Raw genomic sequence first — 13,742 nt, 5'->3', positions numbered from 1 at the left:
TGAAGCAAAAACAACACAAAAATCATTTGTTGCTTGCTAATTTGAGGATCCTTTACTTAATCAAGAAACTAGCCAACTTAATCACCACAAAGACATTTAAACTCATGAACTAAAACATACAAGTAGTGATAAGATGTTAAAACACAAAACATTCCCATAAAGATTTAAGAACATGTTCATGTATTCTTCAACATTCAAAAAAAGTTCAAAGGATTCAACAAAAGTCAACCAAGATTAGTTTAGCCAAGCATGGATAAAATCAAAGAAACAAAGTTAGAAAAGATTATACCAAACATTAAGCAATAATCAAGAGGTGAAAATATGATGTTCTTGGCCTTCAAAAACTCTAGAGAGAATGCTTAAAAATCGGATTTCTAAGAGTATGCAAAAGATAGGAAACAACCTTCCCCATATAGCTCAAAACATGAATTCCTGGAAATGCCCCTGCAAGGAGCAACATGGGTGGGTTGCGTGGGTGCTACCTAATATGGGCTTCTTTGGGTTTTCGGGCCTCCAAAGCATTTCCCACTAGCCCAGATCGAGTCCAATCACCTCCTAGCTCATTTTCTTCAAGTGTTTCTTCATTTTAAGCCTAATTTAGCCTATCCAAATCCTCCAAAGCTCGTGCGCTCGACCGATTAACAATCACCACACGCTCGAATATTCTTCCAGTTCTTACAAATTCAAACTTCATTTTCTCTAAGCCTTCAAATAATCATCAAGCTCGCTCCATGCGTCATCTCCACAATCACCAAGCCTAACATCCTTTTTGTCTACCAACTCCCGTCGCTTTCCATACTTCCCGAACACTCCCGCTCTGCTAGACCCGAAAACCTGTAATTTTGCTCATAAGATTCGAAAGTACCCGAAATAGTCATAAAATAACAAAAAGGAAAATATGCATGGAAATTATCTAAATTATGAATGAAATATGCTAAAATAAACTATAAAATTAAGTAAATAAAACAAACTATCAATAACTCAACTCACGAGTCCTTATCTCACAACTAGGTCCTCCAATGGTACAAAAACCATTTTGCCCTTCACATGGTCCAAAACCATAAATCTTAACCAAAAGTCAAAAGTTCAATGAAAGTCAACTACCCAACAGGTACGTTGGGAGTACACATCCTTACGTGGGACGTACAAATCAATCAGAACCCAGCTGGGGTGGCACGGGCTATGCGGGGAAATTACCAGGAGTAAGACATGCATACTCTGTCTGCTTTCATTTTAACCAACTTTGTGTCTTAATCCTTGAAAGCAACAAACCAAACCTCATATTTGACCCATATATGATGTCTTAATCCATAAAGTCATCGAATTCAAGAATTTGCATGGCTAAGAAGGACTCAATGCAACAAACCTTAGCTTCTAACACACTCTAAGCTACTTTACTCATGCATGGATTATGGTTTTAGTTCAACATGCATTAAGTCAAAAGTAAATAGATAGAGTTTTGGGGACCATGAATACCTTTCCGTTCATATAGAGATCAACGAAAACGTAGTAGAAATGAAGAAATTATGACTATTTGAAGTTAAAGTGAAATTAGTGAAAACCCGTCCTCACGAGGTAAGAATATATTCTCATGACGTGAGAACTCTGCAACACGATCCCACAAGTTTTAAGGGTTTTCAAGGTATTTAAAGGTAAGGATTCATGTTTTAGGGTACTTTCTTAGCATCCATCATATCTAGAACCCCTTAGGAGAACCCTAGCTTCCATTTTCAAGATTTGAGCCTCCCCTCCCGTTTCTAATTCATTTTTTGGTGGTTTTGGAGCAATTTTTTAATGTAAGATTGATTCTTCAAGTTTGGTAATTGAAGATCTACACTTTCATCTACCTTTTAGACCTTTGTAAGTTATAAAGTTTCAAACTTTATTGCATATTCATCTTGGATTTAAGTTTATTTAGTGTTTAAGCCCATTTTAATGAGTTTTAACTGAGAGTTTAGAATAAAATTTGCAACTTTATTACTCTCCTATGTCCCAAGAACATTGTATTTTTCATATATGGACTCCAACACCTTTTGATCAGTTTAAAAAAATTCTTAGACCTCAGGGACTAGGATAGTTTTGATCTTTTGCCTTCCCTTTCAACGATGCAAGTTATTGTGGTCATTTAGGTCATTTTGGTATATTAAATTTTAGGTCATGAAAGCTTGAGACATTATGATGGATAGAGTTAGAAATCCATCTTTACCTAATGTTGATTCAGATCTGAAGGTTGGAGACTTGGACTTCATGGATTTAGCTGAAAAATATGTATTAAATATTGGCCTTTTGACTAGAAGTATGATGTGACATAGGATGTGTCATGACATGATGGTGCCCATAATTGTGATTGTTTTGTCATTGCATTCTCACGATGTGGCCAAGGAATGACCTCGATGTGATGTTGGCTTTAATTAAGCAGACTGTTGACCTCGTTGGCTTTAACCATTAAATTTTTGACAAGTTTGACTTTTGGTGAAACTTTGGTACTTTTTGAGTATTTAACTATGGATTGGCCTCGGTTTGGTTTTAGTAAGTTTGGTTAGGTAGTTCTGCTGTTGAGGTAGTTCTTCGGCTTCTATTGAATAGTTCATGTGAGTTTCATTATTGTACTCATAAGTGGAAGACACTAATGTCGGCCTACTAGGTTATGTATCTTGCAATATAGGACGATGCTATGTTGGTTACATGTTATAATGGTAGATCTATATGATTACCTGATGTGACAACCCGAAGTTGTTCCATCGCCGTAACCCGTTCCGCCCGTAAAACCCGTCTTTTGGAATTTGTTCTTATTCCATTTTTGCCCTAAGTTATTTAAATTTATATGTTTATTATAATCTCATGAGTGTCCAAACTCCCTAGAAACTCATGTAAACGGCCCAAATTATTAATTTGAAAATTTTTAGAATTGGTCCCGCTGGGTTACGACAACATAATCGGGTGCGACCAAAAGCCCCGTTTAACGTCGGTATCGGGTAGAATTCCACCGTGTCCCAAACCTAAACCATATATAAAGTTGATTAAGCCTCATTTGAAGCTTTTTCACTCTCTCTCTAACCTCTCTCTTCAAATCCAAACTCTAATTCCAAAATCATCAAATTAAGGCTCCAGATCATCAGGGTAACTATCCTAGTTCCTAGTATAACATCTTTAGCTTTCAAATTCGTGGTTAATCTATGAAATAGGACCATTATCATGATTTTACGGCCCTAGAACAGTCCTAGGCCGTGAACTCACATAAAATGGGTTTTGGAGCCCAAAAACCCTTCCAAACCACCTTTGGAGCTTAGATATGGCTTAAGGACTTATTGGAATGGACTTAGAACACCTTAAACTCATTTTTTAGAGGAGTAAAGATGAGTTTACTGCCCAATATCATGCTTGGGCCGTAAACACCCATTCATGGGTAGTAAACTCTTTCTAAAGTGTTAAATTGCCACTTACACACCTCCTAAGCCTTGGATTAAAGTCTAGAAGCAACCAAAAACGAGTTAGAGGCCTTAAACTTAATGAAAACCACCACCATAGGAGCTTACGGATGTAAACCCCCCAAGGATGGGTTGCTAGGCCGTAAACTCCTATAACTTAGTCAAATGGTGCCTTAAATTCATTGTATGGCTTGTAGATTTAGCTATAAACACTTGTAAATAACCTAGGATCACCAAAACATCAAGGGAAGGTGTGTGGGGGAGCTTACGGCCGTAAACTCTTAGTTTACTATCGTAAACTCCATTAGATGGTCTACATGATGGTTTAATCCATTCTTATACCTTAGATTTGATCCTAGCCAATTTTCCCAAGTGATATAAGACCATTTAGCACCATAGAACACCCCACCATGAGTTTATGGCCGTAAAATCATGTGGAGTGGGTCATTAGGGCCGTGAACTCCCTTGTGAGTTTACTCTTGAAGGGTAAACTCCATATCCAAGTCATATACGTCCCTCGATGTCAGCCGGGTCACTCCAAACACTTATTTTGAAGTGTTTTCACGACTAGAAGTGTATATCCTCAACTAATTACTAGTACAAAGCCTAATTAGATACAAATGTGTATCTTTTTTTATATTACATGGGAACCTCACACACGTTCAAGCCTCGAACTGATGTTTAGCACCCAAACCGACACGATTCTCGACCGGTGAGTTCATACCCCTACCCTTTTTCCGTGTTTTTCAAATGTTTTCACGGGTGGAATACAAGCAAAAGTACAAGAAAATCTTGTACTTAAACTTATTATTTTCAGTTAAAATGTTTCATAAGTTGTATGCTGTTATTACCAAAAATTGTATTAAGCAATGGTTCGAATTGTAGAGTAAACTTTCAAACTAAATGTAGATTCCTTTATAAAGTGTTATAATCTATGATATATTTCATAATTTACGAATAATTCATACTAATCATCAATTAGGATTAATACGAATACAAATACGAAAGTACAGCTAGGAATACATCGAATACATAAGTACAACTACAAACAAAGCGAATACGAAAGTACAACTAGGAACATAGCAAATATGGAAGTACAACTAGGAACAGAGCGAATCCGAAAGTACAACTAGGAACAGAGAAAATATGAAAGTTCAACTAGGAACAGAGTGAATATGAAAGTACAGCTAGGAACATAGCGAATACGAAAGTACAGCTAGGAACAGAGCAACTACGAAAGTTCAACTAGGAATAATACGAATACGAATAGGAATATGAATACAAATACACATAGGAATACGAATGCGAATGCGAATACAAATACGAATACAAATATGAATACGAATACGAATACGAATATGAATACAAATAGGATTAGGAATACAAATACGAATACGAATACGAATACAAATAGGAATAGGAATAAGAATACGAATACGAAAGCATGCCTCTGGATACATACGAGTGTAAAAAAGCTAGGATATCAGAATACCTAGCTAATACAACAAGTATGTTAGATAATTGTACATTACTTTTAGATTCAACAACTGAACTTTACTTTTAAGGAAAATAAGGGTTTTTCCTAGGATAACAAAATGTTTCAAATTAAACTATAGGATAACCGAATAAGTAAACTTTACTTATAAGAAAATATGAGATTTTCTTGGATAACAAACTTTTTCGGAAAACCAAAGGAAACTTGTACATTTTCAGAAAACAAACCTCTTATGAACTCACCAGCTTTATGCTGATTTTCAAACTGCTTGTATTCTCAGGTCCATATTAGACAGGTACATCGCAATCTTTTGGAGAAGACGGAGCGAATAGAAGACTCGTCTTAACTTTTCTTCATATGATATATGTATAACCTCTATAACACTTTGCTTTCAAAGAAACGTAATTATTCATATGTAATGTAATGTTTTGTGTTTACTATGATTACTAGGTACATTGGTTGCGATATTCATGACGTCCTCCACCCCAGAACGCTTCTGCCTTCGGTTTCGGGGTGTGACAGATTGGTATCAGAGCCCTTGTTTATAGTGAACTAGTATACCAAACCTTACATGGTATAAGACTATAAACACTAAGGGGCTTAAGTTCTCTGAACTAAAAGTATCCTTCAAAGTATAAGTATTTTCAAAAGTATACAAGTATACCTAGTCGTCAAGATCCATAACTACAAGTAGAACAAAACATAAGTAAATAGGTGTTGTACGTTGCGGTTAAACCTGGGCAGTTATGTAGTCGTGTCTAGGATCAATATAGTCTGGCCAACTATATTCATTCGAGTCACGGCCAACATGTGCTTGGGAGTGACTGTGGTGAGCGGCATGCGTAAAACTTACCCAATACCCAAACAACGAGCCGTCGTTTCAGCGAAACATGAAATACTATGGGAGTATTTCTCGAGCCAAATCCGTTATAGAAATCCTCATTCCAGCGTTGCTCCTCAATCATTCCTTTAGTGATAGTTTATGTACTCTGATAACTCTTTCCTGCTTTATCGCTTAATAAAATTCTATATCTGTCATAATGAGATATCCCTTGTATCATATCTCTTTATTCAATTCAGAGGACTTACCATCCTCTCTTTCCTGATCTTTTTAGATCAACATGCCTCCAAGAAAGAGACCCAGTTCAGAGAACAACAACAACCCTCCGCCGCCACCTCCTCCACAATTTGATCCTGTTGTGTTCCAGGCAGCTATTGCTGCCGCAGTGGCAGCCACCATGTCTCACATACACCCCGGTGGTTCAGGGGGTGGTACCCAAACCCAAAACCAGGAAGGTAGCCAGGGACACCGGAAGGAGTGTTCCTATAAGGACTTTATGAACGCGAAACCCACATTCTTCGATGGCACAGGGGGTGTCATTGCTCTAACTTGGCGGTTAGAGAAAATCGAATCTATCATCGAGATTTGTGCCTGTTCAGAATCCAACAAAGTGAAATTCGCCGCCTGCACATTCACCGATAAAGATCTGACTTGGTGGAATGGCCAAGTCAAATCTTTAACCCTACCTGTAGCCAATGCTATGGGTTGGGAAGTCATGAAGGAACTTCTGTTCGTGGAGTACTGCCCTCGGGACAAAATACAGAAGCTGGAGCATGAACTCTGGAACCTGAAGATGAAAGGTTTTGATATCGCCACTTACACTTCAAGGTTTGACGACTTGGCACTTCTTTGTCCGGGGATTGTTACCCCGTAAAGAAAAAAGGTTGAGAGGTTCATCTGGGGTTGACCCAGCCAACTGAAGGGAATGTCTTGGCTGTGAAGCCAGACACATATGACAGCGCCAAATGCTTAGCGCAAATCCTGATTGGCCATACTGAGGACACAGAGGAAGCAACCACCACTTCTGAGTTGGCAGAGAGAAGTGGTGAGAAAAGAAAATTTTAGGAGATAAAGGAGAAAAGTCAGCCTTCACACGAATTCTCAAAGAAACAGCAGATAGTGGCAGTCCACGCCGCCATTACACCTGCTGCTATTTTTGTCGTCGGTTTCCCAACCCAAGCACCTATCACCGGATATGCCAGTATTCTCCCATGGTGTACCAATGCAGTTACCACCACCGCATCCCCGGTCCCTTTCGTGTGAAATTTTGCAAAAATTATGGCGAAGAGGGTCACCTTGCGCGAAGTTGCAGAATATCAACCAATCAAATCTCCGGAGCAGGTATCAGTCAAGCCTGCTACGGTTGCGGAGATATCGGGCATTATAAGAGAAACTGCCCCAAGACAACAACAGTTGGCAACACTGGAAGAGTCCTGGGTATAGGACAAGGTGAAACGGCTGCCGATCCCACTGTTGCCACATGTATATTCCTCTTCAACAACCCTTATGCTTGCAATCCTTTTTCAATTCGTGTACTGAAAGATAAATTGTTAGCTATTCATTCAAACATCTTCACAATCATAGTCCTCAACTAGTAACCGAAATGTTTACCATTGAGATAGCTAACGGTGAGAAAGAAGGCATGTTAGATTCTGAAATGCGTATCCCGAGGTACATAGAACTTTTCGAAATCCTCATTAGGATTGATGATGTAGCCTACAAACTCCGACTACCCCCAGAACTTAGCAGCATCCATCCGATATTCCTCGTCTCTGTCTTTAAGAAGTGCCTATTCGACGAAACCCTAGTAACTCCTTCGACGAGACCGAAACCAACAAAAGTCTGAACCCCATAATAGAACCAATTGAAATCATAGGTCGATGGATTAAACGTACGAAACAAAGTTATATCCCAACAGTGAAGATTCGCTGGAAAGCCACACTAGGACTCGAATTCACTTGAGGGCGCGAAAATCCAACAAAGTAGAAGTATCCATATTTCTTTCTGAATCCATAAATTGTATCTAAAGTTTGAATTTCGGGACGAAATTCCCTCTAACGGGGGGGATAATGTGACAACCCGATGTTGTTCCATCGCCGTAACCCGTTCCGCCCGTAAAACCCATCTTTAGCAATTCGTTCAGATTCCGTTTTTGGGCTAAGTTATTTAAATTTATATGTTTATTATAATCTCATGAGTGTCAAAACTCCCTAGAAACTCATGTAAACGACGCAAATTATTAGTTTGAAAATTTTTAGAATTGGTCCCGCCGGGATACGACAACTTAATCGGGTGCGACCAAAAGCCCCATTTAACATCGGTATCGGATAGAATTCCACCGTGTCCCAAACCTAAACCATATATAAAGTTGATTAAGCCTCATTTGAAGCTTTTTCACTCTCTCTCTAACCTCTCTCTTCAAATCCAAACTCTAATTCCAAAATCATCAAATTAAGGCTCCAGATCATCAGGGTAACTATCCTAGTTCCTAGTATAACATCTTTAGCTTTCAAATTCGTGGTTAATCTATGAAATAGGACCATTATCATGATTTTACGGCCCTAGAACAGTCCTAGGCCGTGAACTCACATAAAATGGGTTTTGGAGCCCAAAAACCCTTCCAAACCACCTTTGGAGCTTAGATATGGCTTAAGGACTTATTGGAATGGACTTAGAACACCTTAAACTCATTTTTTAGAGGAGTAAAGATGAGTTTACTGCCCAATATCATGCTTGGGCCGTAAACACCCATTCATGGGTAGTAAACTCTTTCTAAAGTGTTAAATTGCCACTTACACACCTCCTAAGCCTTGGATTAAAGTCTAGAAGCAACCAAAAACGAGTTAGAGGCCTTAAACTTAATGAAAACCACCACCATAGGAGCTTACGGATGTAAACCCCCCAAGGATGGGTTGCTAGGCCGTAAACTCCTATAACTTAGTCAAATGGTGCCTTAAATTCATTGTATGGCTTGTAGATTTAGCTATAAACACTTGTAAATAACCTAGGATCACCAAAACATCAAGGGAAGGTGTGTGGGGGAGCTTACGGCCGTAAACTCTTAGTTTACTATCGTAAACTCCATTAGATGGTCCATATGATGGTTTAATCCATTCCTATACCTTAGATTTGATCCTAGCCAATCTTCCCAAGTGATATAAGACCATTTAGCACCATAGAACACCCCACCATCAGTTTATGGCTGTAAACTCATGTGGAGTGGGTCATTAGGGCTCTGAACTCCCTTATGAGTTTACTCTTGAATGGTAAACTCCATATCCAAGTCATACACGTCCCTAGATGTCACCCGGGTCACTCCAAACACTTATTTTGAAGTGTTTTCGCGACTAGAAGTGTATATCCTCAACTAATTATTAGTACATAGCCTAATTAGATACAAATGTGTACCTTTTTTTATATTACATAGGTACCTCACATGCGTTCAAGGCTCGAACAGACGTTTAGGACCCAAACTGACACGCTTCTCGACTGGTGAGTTCATACCGCTACCCTTTTTCAATGTTTTTCAAATGTTTTCAGGGGGTAATACAAGCAAAAGTACAAGAAAATCTTGTACTTAAACTTATTATTTTTAGTTCAAATGTTTCATAAATTGTATGTTGTTATTACCAAAAAATGTATTAACCAATGTTCGAATTGCAGAGTGAACTTTCAGACTAAATGTAGATTCCTTTAGAAAGTGTTATAATCTATGTTATATTTCATAATTTACAAATAATTTATACTAATCATCAATTAGGATTGATAAGAATACGAATAAGAAAGTACAGCTAGGAACAGAGCGAATACGAAAGTACAAGTAGGAACAAAGCGAATATGAAAGTACAAGTAGGAACAAAGCGAATACGAAAGTACAACTAGGAATAGAGCGAATACGAAAGTACAACTAGGAACAGAGGGAATACGAAAGTACAGCTAGGAACAGAGCGAATAGGAAAGTATAACTAGGAACAGAGCGAATACGAAAGTACAACTAGGAACAGAGCGAATATGAAAGTACAGCTAGGAACAGAGCGAGTAGGAAACTTCAACTAGGAATAATACGAATACGAATACGAATATGAATACACATAGGCATAGGAATACGAATACGAATACGAATGCGAATACGAATACGAATACAAATACGAATACAAATACGAATACGAATACAAATACAAATAGGAATAGGAATAGGAATACGAATACGAAAGCACGCCTCCAGATACATTCAAGTGTAAAATAACTAGGATATCGGAATACCTAGCTAATACAACAAGTATGTTAGATAATTGTACATTACTTTTGGATTCCACAACTGAACTTTACTTTTAAGGAAAATAAGGGTTTTTTCATGGGATAACGAAATGTTTCAAATTAAAATATAGGATAACCAAATAACTAAACTTTACTTATAAGAAAATATGAGATTTTCTTGGATAACAAACTTTTTCAGAAAACCAAAGGAAACTTGTACATTTTCAGAAAACAAACCTCTTATGAACTCACCAGCTTTATGCTGATTATCAACCTGCTTGTATTCTCAGGTCCATATTAGACTGGTACATCGCGATCTTTTGGAGAAGACGGAGCGTATAGAAGACTCGTCTTAACTTTTGTTCATATGATATATGTATAACCTTTGTAACACTTTGCTTTCAAACAAATGTAATTATTCATATGTAATGTAATTTTTTGTGGTTACTATGATTACTATGTACATTGGTTGCGATATTTATGACGTCCTCCACCTCGGAACGTTTCTGCCTTCGGTTTTGGGGTGTGACACCTGATTCGCTGGTTATATGTTATCTAGGTAAATGCATGTTATTACATGTACCTGTTAGTTGTATATTTATCTCTACATATGTCGACATAGTTTGGATGGGTTGAGGCATTACTGCGTTATGTTGTAAGCCAACAAATCCGAGGCAATCCAGTCGGGAGATTGTGGGCCAATGGCAATTCAATCGGGAGTCTGTGGGCTAGATGGGCACTACAGTTGGGAGACTGTTGGCCAGGGCCAATTCAGTCGGAAGAGTATAGGCTAAGGGAAATCTATTCGGGAGACCGTGGGCTAGGTTAATCCTGTCGGGAGACTATGGACCCAACATGCATTATGTGTATATGTTCTGTTGTCTGGATTACTTTGGGGAACCCACTAAGCTTTGACTTACATTTTAATTTTATAGTTACAAGTAAATCACAGGACAGGGGCAAGGCGAAGACATGATTGTGCACAACATTCTAGGTTTTCTTTGACTTATCATGATTTGTGCACATCATTCTAGGTTTTATTTGACTTATCATGGTTTGAAAAACTAAAAATTTGTTATGATTTTTGGGATATTACACGTTGATTACTTATACTTGATGCTTTAAGAGTTTTACCAAAATATATTCGTATGTTTTTAATTTGTTTGTGAATTTTTTGTATATTTACAATATTTTATGAATTAGTTTTATATGTTTTTAGTTAATTTGTATTTTTTTTAAATTAAAAAAAAAATTAAGTGAGTTTGGAAAGATGTGAAAGTTGGGTTTACATGCGTTGTGAACTAAGAGAGATGAACGAGAGATTATAGAGAAAAATTAATATGGCAATAATATAAGAATTTACTTTGAAACGAGCAAGAACCTACACCAAAAAATCATACTCTTGTATTTAAACACCTTTCATAATTTAACTCATTGAAGAAATGATAAAAAAAGGTTTCTCATATTAGCATCAAATTAACCCCATAATTATTTTATTAGCTAACGTTTGCTAGGCAGGACTATATAGGATAAAACATAATGTACCAACTTCATGACTGTTTAGTGGTCATAGAACATAGACAATGATATAACATAGACTAGGTGAAACAATAACCATGCCCAATGAGACTAAAATTCTAAGTTTTAGTTCCACTAAAAAACATGGAAGAGAGTGCAACAAACAATTATTAACTAAAATGCCATCAAATGAAAACCAAATTAATTCTTACATACTTGTCTTCAAATATCAATAATCAACTTAAATAATCAACTTAAACACATGTTTTCCATCTTAAAATCAAACTTGAATCTAATTCTTACTGGGATTGCGGCAGTCTCACATAAACGTAACCACACACACACACACACACACACACACACACACATATATATATATATATATATATATATATATATATATATATAGCAATGATCAATAAAAAATGCATAAACCTTGGAAACCTTAAATTCCTTATAAAGTCTAAAATAAGATTAGACATGTCAAAGTATTTTTTATATATTTCCAAGTCTTTTTTGTTCTTAGGTTTATACGATTTCTATTGATCCTCCCAATATATATATATATATATATATATATATATATATATATATATATATATATATATATATATATATATATATATATATATATATATATATATATATGGGAAATCTCCAGAAAAGTCCCAAAATTTTAGTCCAATTTATGAAAAAGTCCCAAAATAAATTTTATTTACAGAAAAGCACAGAATACCGGTTAAAACTTCGAAAAAACCCTTTTCCAAAAATTACATAATAACCAAAATATTGGGACTTTTTTGAAAATTACCATGAAATTAATGGATATTATTATTAACAAATCTTTTATAAATTACATAATAACCAAAATATTGGTGGCCTAAGTACTCCTCTATTGTTTCCTGACCACTCAAACTCTCTATGTTCTTCCTATGCATTGTTGTGGGTATGATGGTGAGATGAAGTTAGTTAGCATTCCTATAATGTTGGTGTTCTTCTTATGTTGTTTAACCTAACTACCAACCAACATTCATACCTTACATGTTAACAATCATCGACTAACACCCATCTATAAAAAGTGAAAACAAGTGAAGGGTGATTATCTATTTAAATTGTCATTCAAAGTTTACTTTTCACTCTCGATAGATATGTGTAATTTTATGGTTGTTACCTGGTAATGTTTGGAGGTTAGGTGGTAGTTAGGTTAAAGAACATAATGAAAGATCTATATGTTCGTGTAATGACATTTTCTAATAACACATGATCATATAGCATCATGCTTAATAGCAAGTAGAAATTTATTGATTGTGTATTAAGAAATATTATCAACTCTTGTATTGGTTACGCCTAATAGATTACTTCTCACTATATCACCCACAACGATACATATGAAGAATATAAAGACTTTGAAGTGGTCAACAAACAATTGAGAAGTACATAGTCGACCATTCTATTTCTAGAAATTAACAACAAATGTATTTCCTTTGTTTATAATAAAAAAATATTTTTTATGTTTATAAATGATTTGTTAATAATAATATCCATTAATTCCATAGTAATTTTCAAAAAAGTCTCAATATTTTGGTTATCGGGTAATTTTCAAAAAAGTCCTAATATTTTGAGCAAACTAACGAAAAAGGACAGAACATCGGCTAAATCTACGAAACCGGCCAAAAAGGGTTTTTTCGAAGTTTTAGCCGGTATTCTGTGCTTTTCTGTAAACAAAAATTAGTTTGGGGCTTTTTCATAAATTGGACTAAAATTTTAGAACTTTTCTGGAGATTTCCCTATATATATATATATATATATATATATATATATATATATATATATATATATATATATATATATATATATATATATATATATATATATATATATATATATATATATATATATATATATATCGTTCTCTAATTGTCCACTTGGCAGGGGTGAAAATTGAACTAATTTTGATAAAATATTAAGATAATTTTTTTTCTCAAAATACCCCTATTAAATTGATAATTATTTAAACGTAAAAACACATACTTAGGACAATTTAGTGAAATATAATTGATGTGTTGGTTGAGTTTTTCTTAATATTAAAGTCTTGTTGCAAAATATTTCCAAGTTTTTTTATTGCATCCAATATTATTAAATTATTTTGAAAATCTTTTTAAATCAGTAAATATAAATTTATAATTTAGCATTAATTAATATC

This window comes from Lactuca saligna, chromosome 7 (assembly GCF_052625555.1).
Source record: "Lactuca saligna cultivar CGN05327 chromosome 7, ASM5262555v1, whole genome shotgun sequence".
NCBI classification, from domain to species: Eukaryota; Viridiplantae; Streptophyta; class Magnoliopsida; order Asterales; family Asteraceae; genus Lactuca; species Lactuca saligna.
The sequence above is the reverse complement of the archived record's forward strand: the minus strand, read 5'-3'. Positions refer to the sequence as shown.